Source organism: Topomyia yanbarensis, chromosome 2 (genome assembly GCF_030247195.1).
Source record: "Topomyia yanbarensis strain Yona2022 chromosome 2, ASM3024719v1, whole genome shotgun sequence".
Lineage (NCBI taxonomy): Eukaryota > Metazoa > Arthropoda > Insecta > Diptera > Culicidae > Topomyia > Topomyia yanbarensis.
Genome location: NC_080671.1, coordinates 111,039,259 through 111,062,332, shown reverse-complemented (window position 1 = coordinate 111,062,332; position 23,074 = coordinate 111,039,259). Strand labels below are relative to the sequence as shown.

Below are 23,074 nucleotides of genomic sequence, written 5' to 3'. Positions count from 1 at the left end.
CTATATACATGAGTCAATTATGCGTAGAAGGGCAGATTCACTCAAATAAAATGTAAAACTCAGTTAAAGCATCATACGTAAAATTCGGGTTTTGGTTCGACATTTAAGGATATCGTGGCCAGAGTTACTAAAATGAAAGCCATCGTTTCTGCTTCTTATGGCCGGCCGCTTGCATCATCAAAACCAAAACAATACATTATCACGCACCATAACGTTACATGTAACATTAATATCTTACCTCAGATTGTTTAGCAATTATATTACTGTAGGTAGGAGTACTAGCAGAACCGGATAAAAAGATTATTAGATTAGATGGTAGAATAGCAATCAACTGTTTACTGAACGATTCGTTTATCTGCGTACCATTTCCTTGCTTGTATTTCATTTCCTATATTACTTTTCAGACATTTGCATATGCCATCCCATAATACGAATCATGAATAGGAATAAATGGGCTCGTTTGGCACGTTCCCGATGTTATTTGGAAATTGAATGAACCCTGTTTTTTCATTTCGATTATAGAGGTTTTAACCTTAAGGTCATTCGCCTCTTCGGGTTAGAAAAATCTCTTATGAAAAATTTCTAACCCTATGTGCGGGGTCGGGACTCGAACCCAGGTGCGCTGCGTACAAGGCAATCGATTTACCAACTACGCTACGCCCACCCCCATAATGAACCCTTATGATAAAGCCTATATACCTCTTTACCACTGGGTTAGGCACAATAACGTATCCTCGAGTTTTGGCTTTCTGTACATAGATTTGTCTATGTATCCAGATCAAAAATCCAGATTTGCAATCACAATAATGCAGGGCAGTTACATATCAATTGATTTGAAGCTCCGTAATCGGGTTCGTAATGATCACACGAGTCGAATGCGAAGCCCGCTGAATAGTACCATGCGATCATTGTTTTTGCAATGTTCTATCAGTGCCCTGATTCACATTAGACAAAAAAGGTTTTATTTGAACGCAAATCTGCAAGCTGTTCCAATGGTTGGCATGTTCGGACGCAGTCTTAAAGCGAAACTTTGCGCTTTATCCAACTAATCGAAGGTGGTAAAACCGGTTCTGGACCAACGAAGTCAGTCGCAGCACGTCTGCTCTAGTCAATTCGCCCGCAAATTCATTTTCAGTAATACCTAGCGAAATGACCAGGTACCCATAAAAGTGAATAGCATTTTAAATGCTAAGGTCTTCGATTTGAGTTCGACCGGTGATGGCTTTCGATCTAGAATCTACCAAACTAAGTATTTTTAGGAAAAATATTTTTCCCCGAATTCCCTGTTGATGATTTAGCTTGGAATGCGGTGCAGTATCCACCAAGCGAATGTGATTGGTCTAATCTCATTTTAAGACAGTAGACACCAGCACCGATTTTATTCTGCAATAAGGAATGTAACATCGTTAACGTAGCAAAGCACGTTTTCTTCAAACTATCGCTCTATACAGCCAGCCAGCCGTTCCTCGCAGAAGAATTTTCACATTGAAGATTTTAGAGAGAAAACTACATCTTAGTGTAAGGTCTCTTAAATCAATTACATACAGGTATGGCTCCAAACAATCCTGTATGGCTAATTGCACGATCTGTTGGGTTACTGTTCCAGAGCCCAATCATCTTAAGACGGTATGCACAAGAAAGTGCTTTTTGTTTAAGAATCACATATAGTGGTTTAATGTTATGGCGTGCCTCTGTAGCAGCACACCAGCACTAGGAATATCCTCTGAGGTTTAGTTTTGACCGGATTGTTGTGACTTCTTTCTTTTGTCATCATATCAGGCTCCCAGGAGTTCCCATAATTTTTCGAAAGCTTGTCTGCATTAACCGAAAACTATGGAACTATCTTGATTCTGGAATCGATGAACTAGTCAAGAATTACCCCAATGTACTTAACTTGATTTTCGGCAACAATTTTAAAATCAAAGAACTGTTACGGACCAGCTCCGGTTGTAATCTTTCGTTTGCGTGCAAATCGTCATTGATTTTTTATTTGGATTAACTGACCTTATAAATTGACTAATATTCTCCTTTTACAGTTTTGAAAAGGTTTTATATTGATAAATCGGTGGCAAAGCTAAATACAATTTTTCTACGCATGCTACTAAGCTTTCAATTCTTACAAATGCTGAAATAAGGTTTCTTGACGAAATTCCATAAAAGTGGTGACAGCACACCACCTTAAGGACATCTGCCGACACCTAGTTTCCTAAACTTTGCCTTTTTCAATTCGTTTGTTTAACACGGTTTTATGCGTGAGTTTCACAAAGCCGTGGGTCTTTTAAATATTCACAGAAAAGATTCATAAGAGCATTTTAATGTGTTTTTATTGAATCTTTCGCACGCAATTTACCATTGCGCGCAGAGATTTTTTTTCTAGTCGGTGGAACATTTTCGGCGTCACCAGACAACGCCTGAGAGTCGTTCAGTCTGCTTTCTTGATCGTCGCCTTCCTCCATTATCAACGCTGCTGTTATCTTGAGGATCACGGTTGATATTTTTGTTATGCTTTTTCCTCTGGCTGACTGCAGTCATGAAACCTTCCTCCTTGTTACCTATCTGGCTTGGCGGTGCTGGTTGTTTCTACAGAAACACTGGATGTAACGGTTGGTGATTTAATATTCGTTTGTGGTTTAACGGTCGGGGGTTGAAGTCTCTATAGTTTTGTTGGTTACAGTTGATTTTCTTGGGGGGTTTCATGCACGGTTTTCCGTAATGTGTAGCACTGAACGTGGTTATTTTTTGGTCATATGTGCACAGTAGACTGCCCAGAAAAATAATGAATTTTTGAAAACCTAATCGGCCCATGCCTGATTCGATTACTAGTCCCACCAGGAGTACTTGCCCCCAAATTTGAAGCAAATCGGACAAGTCTAGCTACCGGACCAACGTGCCTGAAGTTTGTATGGGATTTTTCGTCAATTTACATGGAGAAAACCCACTAACTCGCATTTTTGCCGCTAGATGGCACTGTATGTATTGTATTATCACTGTAAGTAAAAATAAGAAAGATAAATTATTTGTCTACAACTTTGTCGAAGACTACTTGTCAATCCGGCTTTGTTGAAAGAAGTTATTAAATTTTTAACGAAGTGGTGTCTGCGTAAGTTTTCTATGGGGCCTAGTTGTGCATGGTTGTGTATCAGTACTCGATTCCTACGAACTATACATTTTTGTGCATTAACCGTTAGATTTAGCTCAATAGTATGTTCAGAAGAATTATAGTAAATAATACGAGTCATGTTTTGGTTGAAAAATTTTAGTTCCAACTGTAACCGCATAGATGGCGCCAGTACTAACTTTTCATAGAAGAGCGATAGAATATCAAAATGTTCGGAAGAATTATTGAAAAATTTCTGCTCTACAACTTTGTAGAAAATACCTAATATCTATCTCTTTCCGTTGAAAAGTTAGTGTTGGCGCCCTCTATGCGGTACAATGTGGAACAAAAATTTTCTAACCAAAACATGACTCGTATTATTTACTGCAACTCTTCTGAACATACTATTGAGCTAAATCTAACGGTTATTGCACAAAAAAAATTAGTTCGTGGGAATCGAGTACTGATACACAACCATGCACTGCTAGGCCCCATGGAAAACTGACTCAGACATCACTTTCTTCAAAGTTTAATAACTTCTTTTAACGAAGCCGGATTGACAAGTAGTATTCGACAAAGTTGTAGACAATTAAATTATCTTTCTTATTTTTACTTACAGTGTTAATACGATGCATACAGTGCCACCTAGCGGCAAAAATGCGAGTTAGTGGGTTTTCTCCATGTAAATTGTCGAAAAGTCTCATACAAACTTCAGGCACGTTGGTCCGGTAGCTAGACTTGTCCGATTCGCTTCAAATTTGGAACAAGTACTCCTGGTGGGAGTAAAAATCGACTCCGGGGTGGGCCGATAGGGGTAATTTTTTCCTGTCACTCTAGTGCACAGTGTATTAAGTGGGAAGGTATAGGGCGTTTAACCACATTCTTACCACCCGAACACCATTGGGAAAACAGGAAAAAAAATCCACCAAGCGTGTTGTTTAACAAGCGTTCCACTTCCCGTAGGCGAATTCCTTACATTAAGTTTCATTTTTGTGTTTCGAATTCATCTCGTCAGTAACCAGCACCAACTGGGTGTCTAGTTAGACGATGTATCTAAACTATCCATTAAAGCATAAGAGTCCCATATGGATTTTTGTCGATAGTGAGTGATCTGTTGGATTGTATTCTGAATCACCACTGAGACACAATGCACAAATAAGATAACCCGCTTTGTTTAGAAAATATTAAAAAAAATACCAAACCATAGTTGTCCCATCCAGCGTTTTTCTGGGCTTGCTGTTTTTCAATATTATGCTTTAATAGGCAGTAAACTACTACCCAGACTAGTTAGGGTGTTTAACCAGAGCCAATTTGGGTACTAGTCTAGATACATCGTTTAACTAGAACCCCAGTTGGTGCTAGTTAGTGACGAGATCAGTTCGAAACACAAAAATCAAACTTTATTTAAGCTAAATCATGTGCCCTTAATGCGCAAAATATTGCAGAATTCCTTAGGTTTTGAGGTCAATAACCACTGTAAACCAACAGATCAAAGCAATGCTTACGTTCACTATAACAATAACGGTGCTTTCTTTATATATGATTTCTATATCTTAATGCGCACGAACCGAACGCGATAGGTAGCTGCTTTAAATGTTAGTGGCTGAAAATAGTTTGGTAATCTCTACGTGTGTTAACGATGAGCACAGATGTCGGTTGCTAAGCATTGCGTAGAAACAGTCCGTGATATATTGAAGGTCACTCCATGACCTCGTGCTGTTTCCAAAATGGAATGGAAATACTCCTCAATATCTACAAAAACTTACAATATCTACAAAAAACCCCAAGCTTCAATGATTCTGCGAAAAACATTTTTCTTTGCTATAGATATCATTGCGTAACTGGATATTAGTGGACTATCCCCACGGATATGCATGTTGCATAGCAAGAAGCGGTTGCTCGTCCAAGCTAACATCCCGAATGTAGTGGTCGAAAAAAAGGAAATAAAAATTGAAAGTCAATTCCTAGTCCCACCAGAAGTCTTTGCTCCAAATTTGAACCAAATCTGACAGTTTCATATTTCACGTGGCCAGGAAAAAAAACTGGGTTTATTACTCTGTCCTCCTCCTCTGATGACAAGTGTGGACAATCTCTGTATTCCTACCCCCTATTCGTACCGGTAATTTCACGCAAAAATTTCCAATTTCCGGGAAAATATAGATTTTTACGATGATGCTGAATGTGATCCTAAAGACCTATATTTATTTTTGAATGAAAATCGGCAAAACTTAGTCCACAGAATTTAAAAGATTTTTTGGCTTCGGTGAAAATATCTCATTTTAGACAAAATTATGAGCTTTTAAAATTGGTGCGTCTAAAAGTCAGTTTTTTTTGCACTCATCACAATGACACAAAATGGAAGTAACCTATCTTGCATACAACTTTTAGTACAGCTGAATTTACCAAAATGTGAGTTACGCACATTTAGTGTGTATGAGAAGGAAAACGTAAATAAATAGTCTGAAATCACCCTCTTAGTCTGCTTACGATTTCAGCAGGTTCAGTCTTTAATATTTCTCTTGTGCGTTAGCTATTAAAATAGTTCGGATTGTTTGGTGGTGACCAAGTCGCCAAGCCCTATAGGAATAGGTCTTATGTCGTGGATTAGGGATTACAATATGTGACGATATCTAGCGTGAAATTTAAATGACCATGTATTTGTGATCACATAATGACTGGTCGAACTCGTTTGGTACGAGCTAGTTTCTCAACTCATGCATACTACTGTCGGAGCAGATAGTTTCATCTAACACCTCTTCACTGCAGATCATACGAATATTGGGCGAATTGTTGGAAACTACGAAGACAGGGTTAAGTAGCTCTGCAACATGGACGTTTCATTAATGGAAATACGATTCTTGAACCAAAGCTGTGGCAGCTTTTCCTTCCTGCACAAAGCAGGATAGATTCACAATAGCTGCACGGTTATGCTGAAAATTAATTTGTGCTACTCTAACCGTCATCAATCAGAGCATTACACAAGTCATCACTAGCACTATTACTGAAGATTACTAAATAGGTCAGCCTATAACCGCCAATACAGAACACTGAATGGGGCGAAGTCTGCTTCACTTATAACTCGTACATAATTCTGTAGCAGCGCCACTAGTGGACGGTTTCGGAATATTTTGATGGCGATTTGTTTGAAAAAATACACGTGTTTCAGTTGCAAAAATTTCGCGCTGTATTAAAATAGTTTGGCTAGTGCGGAATAGGTATACGAGAAAAGAAATTTGGTCCTTCACAACCAAAGGTTGAAAATCCAACATTGGACCGGTCAAACTTAGTGCTCAATTTTTCCAACATCGCGTCGTTTGTACTCTTGATTCGGCTTTCCAGTTTTCTTTGTCTTCTGTTTCAACTCAAACAAATTCGCGGGGTTTCAAGTACTACACAGTCTCTTGGACTGACCCTGACCACAAATATGGCCCGGGCCATATTTCAAAACCATCCAAACACCATAAAATGGTTTCAATAACCGATAAATACACAAAATTTGGTTTTTGAATAGGATTTACCGGACAATGTGACATCTTTTCAAACACCAATGTCAAACTCCATGAGCATGGTGCACTGTGGGACGAGCCCGGACTTAAGTCCAAATATGAAGGTTACTCGATACGGTCACCAGTATTTTTCTTGTATTGGCTAATCTGTCAGAGACATTTTCGCCAAACATTTTTTCATAGCTTTTAGAATGGTGTAACTACATCGTTTTCGCAAAATTTGATCACAGGTGCTGTATCCGATTATTTTTATTTTTCGAAGAAACAGTTGTTCTTATGGCATAGGTTACCGTAAATCGGAGTGACATTCATCACTTTTCGAAGTAATTATTACACATTTTTAGACGAAACACATTTTTTCGAGTTTAATATTTTTAAACCATGTACTGATGTATGGAGAACAAGATTGAATGGTTTTACCTAAAATTGTCCGTTTACAGCTATTTTTTCAAAAATGATTTGAAGTTGATGTCCGTTTTCGTACTCCGGGGTGACTTTGATAACCTGCACGTTCACCCACATTAAGTTATTGATGTCAATGCTTTCCATTCAAATGTTTGTTTAAACTAATTCTGGAAAGATACTCATCGTTAAATAGATGTTAATTGGTATTATACAAAGTATTTCAATGTACTGCAAAATTCGAGTAACCAAAATTCGTATAATTTGTGTTCAACTAGAATAAAGATTCTGAAAACCTTTAAAACTGCTAAAATTGTTTTGTTTCAGTGTTTTATCAATGTACAAAAAGTTTCATTCATTTTAACACGTTTCAAATTATTTTAAGCTAAAATTCGCAACATTTTTTTATTGTTCAATATTCCAAGAACAATAAAAAATGTTGCGAATTTTAGCTTAAAATAATTTGAAATAATTTCCAACGAGTTTCACAAAAAATGTATTAAAAATAAACAAACTTTTAAAACTAAATTTAGCATTTCCCAATCTAAAGGAAAATAAAAACTCGCTTGTAATTTATTACTCTTGCTCAAATCTGAGATTTATTTGTTATAAAACACTTTACGAAGCTTGGTAAAAATCAGGTAAAGTCAAATTTCGGTTTTTTGTAGTTTTTGTACCCAAAAACCGAACAATATACTCAAGTATAACAAATCAGTATTTTATAAGTTTAGAGTAAAAATCAATTCAAACTAAAATGATTCGGTACACTATTCTGGTTTAATAGGAGATCTACGAAAAAAGTTTCGAGTGATCAAAGTCACTCCGATGATCAAAGTCACTCCGATGATCAAAGTCACCCCGGTTTACGGTACTGCAACAAAAAATTTCGTTGGATTAAATTGCATCGTAGACTTCGTAACAACGAATGAGTCACTAGTTTATTTAATTATTCTTTAGATAGTTTTTCATGGTATTTAATAAAGTAGCCATAACGACTATGACGCCCACAAATACCCGCTATCGCACTACACTGCATTGAAAGCTTCCAGTTTTTTTTTTAATATATTCCCAAGTTAATTTTACGAAAACTGGTGATGGGCAATGAAAATTTTAAAAAACTTCAAATGGAGACACGTGGTCAATAATGACAAGAAAACATGCACAGCTTTCAAATAATATTGCGAATGGAAAGAGTAGTTACTCAAATGATGATAGTATATCCATTCGTTGGTTTAAACTTCAGTAAATGTTTCACTATGTTTAAATATGTCAGTAAATGTTTCTGGAATTATTTCAATTTTCGCAGTAACTGTCAAATTTAAATTCAAGGGAAAATATCAATTTTAAATCGTGTGCTTGTTTCTTCCGACCCGTCAGTGAACTCGTACTTGGAACCCCCGACAAACGTATCAAGAATCACTTTGAAGAGCTTAAATTAATGCTTAAGCAGAAAATATCGGACGAATTATCATCAGATATCAACGAAGATTAAAATAAATGATTCCTTTATTTTTAAATGCATGAGTAAATCATTATTTTTATCAACATGACACATTCTTATCAAAACGCAAACTTTCTAAATAAATTGAATCAGTATCTTAAAATAATGTGATATAAATTCACCATCAGCTAAAGATTTTTTCAGTTGTGGGTAGACTTACGCTAGCCCCGAATTGCTTTATCATAAAACATCCACTTAATTCCTGTTACCGAAAAATCTGTTTGAAAATGTCGCATGGGCAAACAATTCGAACCTTTACTGAATAAAATATTCGTGGACCAAACCACTAATAAGTGAAGTTATATTTACGTCAAAATGATTTCGACATCCCAAAGCTATTCAAAAACATCTTATTTGAATATTTATGAACCTTAATTACAAAAGATTTTTTGAGCCTCCCTAATGAGTGGTATTTTTACTAATATATTTCAATATCAAAAATATAGCGTTCTCCATTACAACTAGTAAAATACTATGAACCGGTAAATCAAAATAAATATTTTTGAGCCGCCCTCTTGAGTGGGATTTGTTCTAATATGTTTTAATTTCTGAAACAAATCCAGCGCATAAGCATTACAATTAAACAATTTTATGAACGGTTATACTTAACTAATTATTTTTGAACCACCCTAATGAGAACTTTTTTCTCTGACATTCTTTTATCAAAAACGAAAACATTACCTTCAAAATAATTGATGAACTGTTTCAACAAAAAAATAATATTTGAGCCACCCTAATGAACAGTAAATGTTGATTTTCAATATATTTTAATATCAAATACGAATTCAGCGTATCAAGATAATACCATCTTATTTGTACCGATGCGACAAAGTTTTAACATTTTGTTCTAAACCGAGTCACTGTGTGGTGGTATTTGGAGACCCAAATTTAAGCTGAGAAAATTTTCTCTTGGGTAGTGTCTTGACATTCTTATTTTGGGAAAACTAACCCTTTCCCGCTTATGGTGTCGGTAGAGCATCATAACTTCAACTAGCTATAACGTTTGGTTTCCACAAGATTTGTTCACAAAAACTGAGCACTTGCAACTGTTAGTGTTATCAGTAGAACTGAAATTATTGCTATTGAATGTATTGGATTCCGCTGAAGTAGTGCTGCCAAGGACAGTTTCAGTTAAAGGTGAAAAATGAGGTTTTGATATAACTTCGTTGTCTATCAATTTGGAATGTCTTCGACTCTTTTTTTCATGCAATTGAGTTTTGTAAATATTCTATTGGACTTTGTCGAAGTGAACAGGGGTTAACGAGCATACAAATTGAGTTAGATAGCGTCCTTAACAAAATTGTACAGTTAAATTTTGCAAACATATTTTCTGGAGGTATCACTCGTTTTTGAGGATGCCTTGTAGTATCAATATGTTTAATAATTATTTCAAATATTTTTCTAACGAATTTTCTATAAATTTTAGGAAGTTTTTGTACTATTAATATGAACATGAACAACTTTTTTGTAGATTTCAACTATGTAGTCTTTAAACATAAAATGATTTTCTTTGGCAGTCTATGGTTTACTTCAATCGTTTCCTTCAACTCCCAGTACCAGATTCGGTACGGTAAGTCATTCTGTCTGATAGGCAAACATAACTCATAAACTTTTGCTTTCAAAACAAATTAGAATGTCCCTTACGCAAAAACATTCAATTTCTCTTATACGTGACAAAAGCGTAACTCAACTGTATATTCGCGTAAATTGCTCGGAAGTCATTTCAACATTTTCCAACCGATGTGGTTGAAGACAGGAAGCCTCATCTGCGAATCTGTTCCGGCTGAAGTAACGATTCCATTTCATGCAGAAAACTGTCACCATCACCGGCACGGTAGGCACGACTTAGCTGGAATAGAAAGAAGCGAAAAAACGCCTTTCGTTAGGCTCTCGAAATCCACTGGTTGAAGCTCTAGTAGCTTGACGATAGCAGCATGTGTTGTGTTTTCTGTCGCGTACGCACTGTGACCAGTTCAATGTTGTTTTTATTATCGTTCGGTAAACAAATGTTACCGCACAAGTATCCACTTTAGCGGTGCCGTCCCAGCATCTTTAATCACGAAAAACACTCCATGGCTATGTTTATGGTGATGAGAAAAGTTTTCCCTTTACTAGGTCCTTCTTTTTTATAAGTTAGGCAAACATCTTCGGCACACGTGGCATGTTCATCGATTATTGACAGGCGATACAAACCAGAACACACTATGCTAACGTTTTTTTTTTCGAACGTGTTGCGTCCGCTTCAATGACCTCCGAGGCACAGCAAAAAAAGCACTTCGTTTCAACGCAACATATCGATAGATGAAACCCGGCAAACGGTAAATTTGCGAATTTCAAGAGAGTCAACCGACTTTAGCTCGAACCCTTTTTTACCCCCAACGTATCAGGAACAGGGGAAATCATGTTACTATTTGTGATTTGATGTGGGCCGTTCGAATAAATGTGTATGTGGGGGAAATGGAACGAGTTTTCCAACCTACGAAAAATCGTTTTATGTTGTGTTATTGATCCCGATTCTCCTGTGTTGTTTATTCGTACGTGCATAGACGATGACGAAAGGAGTGCTGGAGGAAAAAACAGCATCCCACTTGCTTCGAAACTTGCTGGGACGGCTGATGACGGAGAAAGGGTAGCTGGTTTCTATCAGAGCTAGACTGAAAGTTGTCCGCCTAGTTTTGTTCTGCAATGCGAGTTTCCCCGTTCAGCCCAGAGAGTTGTTGCCTCTTTGATGGTAAGTTCCTGTACCTCGGTCCGACTAGACGTCTGCCCTTTGCACGAGAAACCTATCGGGAACAGGATGGATGAAATCAATGAAAGCAGCAAAAACATGGTTCATTGTATTCCAGGGGAGATTTACGTTGTGAATTTTAGTGGTTTTCTTCATCTTTTTCTTGCCGTTTTTTGTATCATATAGTTGATTGTCTGTTAGGAGAAACATTGGAAATACATTTTGGTCTTTTTTTTCGCCATTGTCCAATAAAAGGACGCGCTTCAGCGGCCACTTGCTCAACAACAGATTGTGCGACCGTTTTGATTTTGTTGACACGAGTAAAGGAAAAGATGACATTTTCGATTATTTCGGCGCAAAATGAGAAGCTAGTTTATTTCCGCTGACAAACGATTGAAAAATAAGTGCCAACATTGGCAGCCAGCCCAAATTTAATTTGCTTCAGCGCGTTGTTCGCGAATGATGCCCAATCTTTATATCGATGTATTCACCTAGGGTTTTTCACCGTGCGATCGTCGTCCTATCATCAGGATCCACCAGGATGATTCACTGTGCTGCTGGCAGCCAGGACAGGCCGAGACCGTCGGGCATTGGCATGATGGGTATATGTAGTAGACAGACAGCTTGTTGTACGCTGTCAGCCTGTCGGTGATTCTCGTAGAAAGATACAAACGATTATTTTTGCTTCGGTGCGATTCATTCATTCATCAAATGGTGGGATTAAAATAGACGCAGACAAAGGATTATTTGTTGAAATAATTTGTAAGCCGTAAAATTGAGAGGATTACGTTTATGGCTTTTCGTTGTTTTTTTGCATTATTACGATTCAATTTGTTTATTTTGAAGAGGAAGACATCAGCTTCTGATTTAAATCTTTAACATATTGTTTTCTAATTAATTTGAGCTTTTCTGTTTCTATAACCAGTGAAGTGTTTATATTTTACTTAATGTGGGAAACGCATACATTAATTTAAACAATCGCGTCGGATCGATCAAATAACATAGAAAACAAACAATTTATTTCGTAGACATCTTTGGAAATGTGGACCAAAATTGAAAAATTGAAGTTGATAATATTTACTCTCCTAATAGGTTAGCCGTGTAAAATAGCAAATCACATATGCCATTGAGCAAAAAAATGCATCAAAGCGAAAAAAGTTCAAGGCGGATTTGCTAACTTAAAAGCTAGACGGTAAAGGCAAAGAGTTTTCAAACAATGTGCAATGTGACGTTCGAGCATATCTTGGATATCCATCCGTGTGACGCAATTGTTCGCAAATTTCAATTTTTGTTTATTTGCCACGTTTGTGACGAGGTACATAAACGTGGCAAATAAACAGAAATTCAAATTTGCGAACAATTTCGTCACACGGATCGATGTCCTAGATATGCCTGCACACGAGCGTCGACGGGGATGATTGGAAGTTGCCTGTTCGGTGTAATCTTACAGGTTTGGGTGCTTTATAGAAGATCAGCTTAAATTTTAGGTTTTCAAGTATGTTTTATATCTTGATTTACTCGATCGACGTCTAACCTTACAATTGGTTTTTTAATATGATTATTATATAATAGATTTTATTTTTGGGAAAGCTACCTGTTCCAAATTTTTATTATTTATTATTCCCTAAAAGGCGAACCCACAAAGGGATTCAATATCGAATTTCACCAAGCACAATGTTTCTACTACTTTTATTATTATCAAACATAATGCTTCTCTTCCGTTGCATCGCATCAGACCGCCTATTTGTCTATCAATATTGACAAGGCAAAAAAGTCAATCCACTTGAAACTTGAGTTTGGGACAAACTGAAAACCTGAAGAAGATTGCTTTTACCTCTTTCCCTCTCTCATAATACAAATACACAAATCGCCCATTTGAAGGAGCGACAGCAATGACGAAGGTTCATGCAACAAAAAAAAAACATTTTTATGTTGCGCGATTCAGGGTAAATGGTCCGATTTGGCAACATTTGTACAATGTAACCCCTTTTTTCTGAGCGAACCTCCTCCGAGCTATTTACCTTTCGGTGACCACCGCAGGATGGGTTTAATCTGAATTTTTGAAGTGCTAACGTAGTCGTGATTTGTTTTTCACAGATTATGTTTTGTTCGCTGATTCATCGAAATGTGATACAGTAGCGTACCGATTTTATCTTCTTTCAATTTTGTGAGCTTCATATGAAACATTATGTTGTTCATGAACAATTGCTAAAAAATAGCAATATTTTTAACATTCAGTCCATCTTCTGACGTAGTACAAAGCAGAAGCAAAAAATTCCTACTCTATAGACACCAGTAAAGCAAGCGTAAAGCGCTTTGTTCTATATTCAGTGCACAAACAATATTGTATCGTTGCCACCGGATGTGCAGAGAAATGAGTCTACCAAAGGAAACAGAAGTGCCCGTGCTACGGGATAACATAATTTCGATCGACTTTAAGAAAATTAGTCTTAAACCCACAGTTCAGATGGTGGAACAATTAGTTAAAGTTAAAATGGAGTTTAATCTCGCGGAAGTGCATACATTCAGCTACACCATGTCAAAAACTGTGTTTTGATTACGATTAGAAGTTTAACACAGACAAAACTTCATTGCAAAAAAACATGCAACACGAGATGGATCTACAACAGCGACCCGTAACAGAAGGAAACAAATAAGAATCTATGATCGTGAACAAAAAGAAAGCAGTACAGTAATGACCCGTTTTTATCAACCAACCGAAAAATTTTGGTTGAAAAAACGGGGAAGTTGATAAAATCGGGATTTTATTTTATCTTCATTTTTCCATCTTACATAATTAGAAGCAACCTGAGAACGATCTAAAGTTGTTAGTTTGCAGAAAAATCAAACCTAATGCCCTATCAGTGCAAAAAGTTATATTTAACTGAGCCGCCCGACAGTTGTCTAATCAAACCTCCAAGCATAGTATCGATCTGAAATTTTGTAGAGAGACTCAGTATGAATGACAATGTATTCTGTCAACGAAATTTAACAGCTCATTTCTTTAAAAGCGCGATGCAGAAATTATTCTTTGATTAATTAGAGACAGAGCGTTTGTGGTTTACTGCCATTCTACGCACATATTCTAAAAATGACAGCTAAGAAAAACGCGATAGAAGATGAAAATCAAATTGGCAAACTGGAAAGAAACGGTGCCACAAGTATCCTACGTTTCTAGTGTGAAAAGAATTTCCCTTTGAGCGTCTTGGTGGAATGCTGAAAAATAAAAATATAAAAAGAAGAAATGTTTTCCTTTTAATTCCGCCAGGTATTTATTATATTGAACATATACGTATTTCGTCGACGTCTTGTCGACTTCTTCAGTGTTTGTACAGTTCACTGAAACTGAACTGTACAGACCCTGAAGAAGTCGGCAAGACGTCGACGAAATACGTATATGTTCAATTTAATGAATACTTGATAAAATAAAAAGGAACATTTCTTTTATTTTTATATGTTCATGTTTCTAGTGTAATTTGTCCAGGTTTTCATTTAGAAAAATTCAATTTACGGAAGATTTTACGGAAAATGCTCATTGGGAAATTCTGATAGAAATCAGAAAGTTCTGGGCATCCAGTCACGATCCACGCAAATGATGTCGATTATTTTGTTTACGAAAATGTATGGTGAGAGCTTTCTTGTTAAGTGGGTTTTACTAAAGTCGGAAATGGATGTGTTTGTCATGTTTGAAGTTTTTGGAAGCGACAACAGTGATGAATAGTTTTACAGGATCGATCTCACAAGTGTAGTTATTAAAATCATACTCATTTCGTAGTTAATGAAGCTTTCTCTTTCCACAAACTTAATATTTACTTTTTTTGTTATTTTATTAGTGGGACAGTTTTGTGTAGAATTTCAACAATGGGACAAACAGATTTGATATTTTTTAAGGTTTCCCTTTCAGATTTCAAAGAGTTTGGAACAGGCATACATATTTTTATAGAGATGAGTGGTTTGAGCCTGGTTTTATGGCTTTCGACTGGCATGATCCATTCTCGTTGGTTCGAACTGGTTGGTGTGTTCCTCCTTACAAGTGAACAAATCAATCCGCTTGGATGACATAAGACATATCAAAGAGAGAACAAGAATCTTGTTAGCTGATTCAATTCTAAATTTGTTTAGTGATGATTCAAGTGCGCTGACAGGGTATCGTTTTATACGGGTAGACAAACTAGAGTACAAACATCATACTCTTAGAGACAAATATGCGCTAAATTGCATCCTCCGAACCGGTATTCACAGGCAGTCCGCCAAAGTAGTCTTTGGTTTGGACTTTTTCAGTTCGGTATGAACTACAGCATAAAAAAAATATTGTTAAGTATACAATACTTACTGCATACGGCGTCTCTTTCAATTGATATGTTTTCAACGGATACTATGTGAACGTTTGTTAGTTTGTCATGAAAACATACAGCCTTAATTTTTTTTTTTTTTTTGAAAATTTATGATTCCAGTTCATCAATTACATTAATTAGGATCAAAATGGGTAAACTACCCTTCATTTCAACTACTACATAACAGTGCAGGACCCACTACTTTGATTGAATATAATTGAAAGATTGTAGGCCTTAATTGCTGGTATAAAAGAATGAATTAAAGGGAGGTTGATAAAATCGGGTACAAAAAGTTAATAAAAACGGGGGTGCATAAAATTGGGAGTACCAATGATGACATGGACGTGAACGATAACGCAAGAGAAGGCAGACTGAATGACCCCCAAGCTGGACGGATAAGGCAACTAATGCTTCACCATCAAAAACGCAAGAAAAGAACCTCAACACGCAGCAGCAAACTACATCAACAAAATCTGGCATACAGCTATTCTTGGTATTGTTTATTTGTACTTATTGTAAAAACTTAAAAGATCCACGACTCAGTTGGGCTAACGTATTCAACCATGTCAAATAAACCTGTAGAAATATTTTTCGTGATATTAATTATTTTAACTTAAAATTCTACTTTTAATTAAGTTGATACTTTTGAGCTTGGTGCAATACAACTTTTTTTGGGAAGCCGAACCTTCTGCGCGCCTTTAGCTTCAGTTTTCCAGCCTTGCGGCTTCAGGCTTTCTGTGACAGTCAATAACGGTACAGATGAGGGTGAAGACTATCTCGAAGTAGAACTCAGGTGCGGATTAGCACCTGATGTTGTAGTATTCGATCATCGATGATACTCAGTAGAGGGCATAGGTTTCCGAAGATGAAAAAAGAGTCTGTAGCTGTATTGGAATATTTTATTTTCCTAAGTAAAGGCTTACTTAATATTCTGAAGAAAATGGAATTGTAGCTACCGTCCAAGCTCCACATTGATTCAGGATATTTGCCAACTTTGCAGTGCCCTCTGGCGATAAATGCAGAAAAGTCATTGAAGCTGATTGGTCTTTCATAAATGTCATCTTCTAAAGCGCCCTAAGAGTCCGCCATCTGATTTCCCGGGATGCAAGGAAGACAAACTAACGTTTGACCGTGCCCAAAGAGTGCTCAACGATGTTTCTTACGAGAAACCATCGACGAATCGTTGTCAATGACCGTGGTTTAGCCATCAAAATCGATACAGTCGTTCTATTTGTTGACCCATTCCGGGACGCTCCCTGGCCTTTGCGAGAAAGCTTAACAGTGGAAGTGTTTTCCTCTTCCCATAATTGACCGGCGCAGTGGAAGTAGTTGACTGCCCATCTGACGAGTGCGACTCGGAACTCATTGGAATATTATGTGACTAGTGGCGTAGTTGTCTTTAGCAAAAGAGTGTTCCTTGAGGGAGCGCCTCAGTCTCCCATGCCGTTGATTGTTCGCGGTTCATGACCAGAGAATCTGATAACCGTCCTCGCAATAGGCCCACTTTTCAGCAACACCAGTTTCAGAATTGTCCTCATGTCTCTCACGCTTGTCACCACGACCCTTCTTGCTTCAATAGGAAGTTTTTGAACAACGGCACTAGAAAGCGAACTTGCAGATGAAATTTGTCGAATATGACGTATTTTGATAAAGCAAATATTGTCGCTCGATGCAAGTTGAAATGGACATAGGACGTAGTCCCGCTGCCTGTAATTGATGCGCTCTTCACGGATTAAATCAATGGGTCCTTTCTTGAACAGTCAACCATATACTTTAATCGATTCACGCAGTTCAACTGCAAATCGAAAACCACACCATCTTTGTCCACTTTGCGGGACGGTGTGTAGACGCGGTAACAATTTCATTTGCCTACTTCAGACAAGATAGCCTAAGCTTCTACGACCGCTGTGCCTGTGGTCCACTATGAGGCTGATAACAGTCTATTATTTTTCGTTGGACAGAACCAGTCTAGAGGCCGAGTGACATCCTGCTGGTTGAGTCCTGCTCCTATTTCGTAAGAGGTAACAGAAGACAGTAGTCCTCAAGTCAAGGTGTTTATTCGTGGCTGTCGCGACTAAAATAGGCCAGTCGTGCACAGAGTATCATGGGGCTTACTCCTGCTGTGTCAGGCAGAATTCCCATGAAAATAGACAATTTTGTACCTGTGTACAAAATTTCGTACGCGCATTCAACCTCAAACATGTTTCATCTCGATATACAGGTTCACCTCGAACATCGAACCCAAGCGAACGATGTACAAACTCTAGTTCAAACATACGTGTATGTACACCGGGCGCGTGTACGAGAACGATTCACACAAGGCAAAAAGAGTCAACGCTAGTGATGATGAGAGTGAGAAAGAGAAAACTGGTGCAACGAACCTATGTGTACGCACACCGTGTACGTACTTGGTGTGCACGTGTTTTGGTTCGAAAAAGCGTGTTTGAGTTCGTACACGAAGTGTGTGTTTAATATGAGCACCGAACCAGAGCGAACATTGTGTACGATGTTCATCTGGGAAGACTGCCCATCACATAATTTGGGGTAGCTCAGATATCAATTCGAGAGCACTTAATCAATCGAATGTTTATGCAGTATAAAACTATATACACTTGATAGAGGAAATCGTGCAACATTTGGACGGTGTGACAGGGAAGAGGTGTTAGATGTAACTCTCAGCTCTGATAGTACCGCGCCTGAGTAGGCAAAAACTGGCTCATCCGAACCAGCTCGAACCGTTATTATTTGATCATAAATATTTCTTTTGATTTTGATCTTTTGATCACTTAAACGTCTTCCTAGATATTGTTACATGTCGTAATCCCAAATCTATGAACTGGGCCCTCTGTGAGGAGGGTTTGGCGACTAGGTTTTACGGGTGTTTCCACCTATTGAAGCTCTATATGATTTGGTTGCGGTTATGGATTAAACAAACTCACTCATAGTAGCAGCATATAAAGGGCTTGTTCGCTTCGAGCTATGCGTGCTTCTAGAGGAACCCCCTGGTTACATGTGGAAATTGCAGGACTCAAGAAGTTATTCGGATATTCGGCTGACGAAAATGGGTGTACGAGCCATCACAAACGATGGCCCCTGAGTTCTTCTAGTTCTGATTCCTGGTTATATGCGTGTTGAATTATGACAAACATCGATCAAATGGGCGCTTGAAAGTTTCGCTCCGTTCTAAAAATAGAAATATAGCATTCGATCATTGGCGTAGCTTGCAAATTTGCTTTCAAACAAACACTTTTTTCCCTTTCCCTTTTTTGTGCATTTTTCCAAGCACAACTGCAGTATTCTAGTGTAGTGCACTGACCGGATATTGCAAACTCAATTATCGCGTGGTAATATTAAGTGTGCTGAGTACTATACGTGTGATCTTTGTGAATCCGATTACGGAACCTCATATCATTTGATATGTAGTTGGCCTGCAGCAATGCAATTGCGTTTCCGGCTTGTGGGTTCTCCATACATAGAAGAACCTGCATATGTACAGCGGGCTACACCTCAAGGATATGTTATTGTTTCTATCCCGGTGTGGTAATGAGCGATAGGCTTTATTGGAAGAGTTGAGCATTCCTTTGGAAGTGAAGAATCCAGGCTGTTTACTGTTTCTTGTTGTGATTATATTGTGTTGTTATTTTCCCTTTTCCGATACTTTTTCTTTATCTGCCTTTCTTTTTCCATCAGAAAAGTGATTAGGCGACATGGCAAGGAATAAATCTTCGAACATCATGAGAAACGTGCCAATCGAGCCAATTTATTCTGATTCCTGATTTCTCATCTTCACTGGCTGAATCAGGGGCTCTTGAACAGCCAACCCCATACTTTAATAGGTTCACACAATTCAAATTCGAATAGAAGACAACACCAGCTATCTTCACTTCGCGGGACGGTGCGTAGATGCGTTAATCGATCGAAAATTTCTTGCTGGCAACAATCTCATTTGCCTGCTTCATACTGGATTACCTAGGCTCACGACCGAAAACGGACCTTCTGTTGTGGATTCAATTATTTTGGGCTCTTCATGCTCTATAGTATAGTATATTGAAGGTCATTCTCTAGCACAATTGTACCCCTGTTGGTAAAAGTAACTGAAGCCATAGTCCTATTTCATGAACTACCGATGGATTCAAGACACCATCATCATCATTATTATAACATTTACGCGCCATTTATTTTGCAATAATTGGTAAAGCTTGCTTCGATTAGACGATGATTTTAATGCAGCACCTCTAGTGGACGAATCAGTCATTCGCCTCTTAGAAGCTTTTAAACAGTTATATCGTTTCATGAAATTTAAAGAAAACGTGAATTAATTTTTGACTCTCACTTTGGAAATCTTACATAATCATTCGGAAATCTCTCAACCGTCTCTTGAATTGTGATGTCGCCATGAAAAAGAGTGCAAGTTATAGGGCCATGCGTAGAACTCGCCTGCGATAAGGCTATAGTGTGCAAACAACTAAACCGAACGATAAAGCTAATAAATGTTTGCTTGAAGATTTTATAGTGAAGTTCAAAGCATCTTCACTTACTGATGATGAGACGTTCGAGAAAATCAATTCAGCGCAGTGTTCAGGGAAAAAAAAATCTGATGAGGGCTTGAGGGGAAGTTCCCAGAAAGTCCATGTCAATTTTTATGATTACTTTTGCTAGAAAACTCCTGATCTGGGAAGAAATTCGTAGCTGCGACAAATACCCATGGATTTACGAATATCAAAATGAAGGTTTGCTGAAAAATCGCATTTTTTGAATAAGTCACAAGACATCTGGGATCCATTGCCAAATTTGGTCTGCGCCGCTGTATAGAAGAGTCTTCCGTTGTGTCGCAGTATTCTGTAGAAAAAATATTGACTTCGATTGCGATGACTTTTGCAAAATATTTGAAAAGAGAAATCGAAAGAGAGAGACAGATAAATAAATTGTACAATAAACTGGTGAAGGATTTTGAACAGAGTGGACAATTTTCAATATAGGGAACTAGCTCGTACCCATCGCGTGTTGCTGCGACTTTCAACGAAATAGGAGGAAAACACAATTTGTTCCGAAGTGCCATCTGGCGGACAAAAAATCACCAACCATTAGCACACAAACACGCTCCATTACAAATTCCTACGTAGAAATTTTGACGCCAATCGGTTAAGCCGTTCGGGAGTCCATAAATCATATACATACAAACCTTGACTTTATATATATATATATATATATATATATATATATATATATATATATATATATATATATATATATATATATATATATATATATATATATATATATATATATATATATATATATATATATATATATATATATATATATATATATATATATATATATATATATATATATATATATATATATATATATATATATATATATATATATATATATATATATATATATATATATATATATATATATATATATATATATATATATATATATATATATATATATATATATATATATATATATATATATATATATATATATATATATATATATATATATATATATATATATATATATATATATATATATATATATATATATATATATATATATATATATATATATATATATATATATATATATATATATATATATATATATATATATATATATATATATATATATATATATATATATATGTGTGTGTGTGTGTGTGTGTTTTATAGCATGACATCGATTTTATTGCGATGTCTCGCTCTCGCATTACGATTTAATCAATCTTTATTCACAGTACACAATAATCAACTAAACATTGCGTGAATGACCAAAATGAACTAGGGAGGCTGAATGTCATTTCGCTTACGCTGGAGTAATTACTTCGCTCATCTGATCGACTTCAAATTGTTTTCAACAAATATTCCTCTTGAATAAGAAAGCAAAATCTTGATTAACTATTGAACCATTTTCAACTCGCAAGTGAAATAGATCAAAAATTTTCTACTGTAATGTGTTGATAGTTTTCCGGGCATATCTGGGCGATTCTGAATGTTTGTTTACCATATGTATTCATCTTTTCTGAAAGAGAAGTTCGCTATAAAACCAGTGTTTAGTATGTCTTGTGAGGCGATTTCTAATATCTGGTAATTATCTGGCTTCCTTCTCGATGGGCCACGGTGATGAGGATTTTCTGAAATGTTAAAAACCACTGATCTATAGTTATAACAAATCACGATGTTTTGATTCGCCAAGGTCTCGTTTTTGTCAACACTAAAAAATCATGGGTCAAAACAAATCGGAACACTACTATATGTTTTTCAATCATTCAGAAATGTTATTTTTTGTAAAAATAAAATGCTATTTGTCATAGATCCTGCCAGATGACTAATCTCACAGACAAACAGATGTACGCTAAAATGAAAAATCTCTTTGATATGATAATGAGCCTAGAGCCGATTGCTTGGGCGCTGGAAAGTTGGAATTGTTTCGTTGAGGACTACATCTGTTTGCCTATGTTGTTATAGCGTGCTAAACAAGGAGCAATTTATTCGAAACTTGTTTGTATGGCCTGTGTACCGTGATGAGGTAGCAAAACGAATTTTCCCTCTTTCGAACGGTACAATATCAGCGAGAGAGAGGGGTAACTTAAGTATAGCGGCACTTGATTCTCATCTCAAGAAAAAATAATCGCGACTTACACGGCACCCCCGCACTAAACAAAGTGAACGATGCGGAATTTGTGCGATTCGGGAAAAACAAACATACGGGAAATGTGAAGGGACGACTCGCGTTGCCTACACCAACCAACACTGCACTGTCGGAGCAGAAGCTGCGCGGGGCAAATGTAGGAAACAAAGAAGTCACCAGGGGTCGAAATTAAATTATGATGAGGTAGGTTTCATTCGGTCGGCCAGCAGTGCCGCGCGGGATTTTCGTGTGGGAGAGCGAGAAACGACGTAGTGCCTTTCCGCTGTTTGTCTAGAAAATATACAGCGCACTTGGCAGTGAACTTTGGGGCGCAAACGGACGCGTGTGCAGTTTGCCATGTTTACTAAAGCGACGACGATGACGGTGACGGCGACCATTCGGCGATTCTGGGGGGGCCACACACGTACGCCGAGTTGGTGTGTGGATGTTGATAATTTGGCAATCTGGGTTTTTAGCTAGATTCGCATTTCCCGAATGGTGCGGCAAAATTGGTCTTTGTTGGAAAACGGCATACATTTTCGGCACATTTTCGTACTACGAAATAATTCGGATCTGCTTGCGGTAATGTGGTTTTGGTAAACTATCTACGTTTGCAAGTCTTGTTCTGTATACTGAATAGATCAGGTCAAAAGAGCCAGCAAAAATTTCTTCGGTGTATTAATCGACATTTAAGAGAAGATAGGGATCTGAAAATAATATGAAATTTTTCGGCACAATAATGTCCCTACCAACAGGGTAATTGACATCCATCAGGGCATTACGGTTTGTGAAGTCACCAAGAAAGACGGTGCCAGTTGATGTACAGAGTGGGAAATCCGTCTACGATTACGTTCTGTTCATGGC

At 37.2% G+C, this 23,074-nt stretch overlaps 1 protein-coding gene across 5 annotated transcripts in view; it reads left to right on the top strand.

The window, feature by feature from the left end:
* Positions 1-23,074, top strand: part of LOC131679174 (calphotin-like) — a 429,494-nt gene that overhangs the window by 304,232 nt on the left and 102,188 nt on the right. The gene's annotated exons all lie outside the window — the stretch shown is intronic.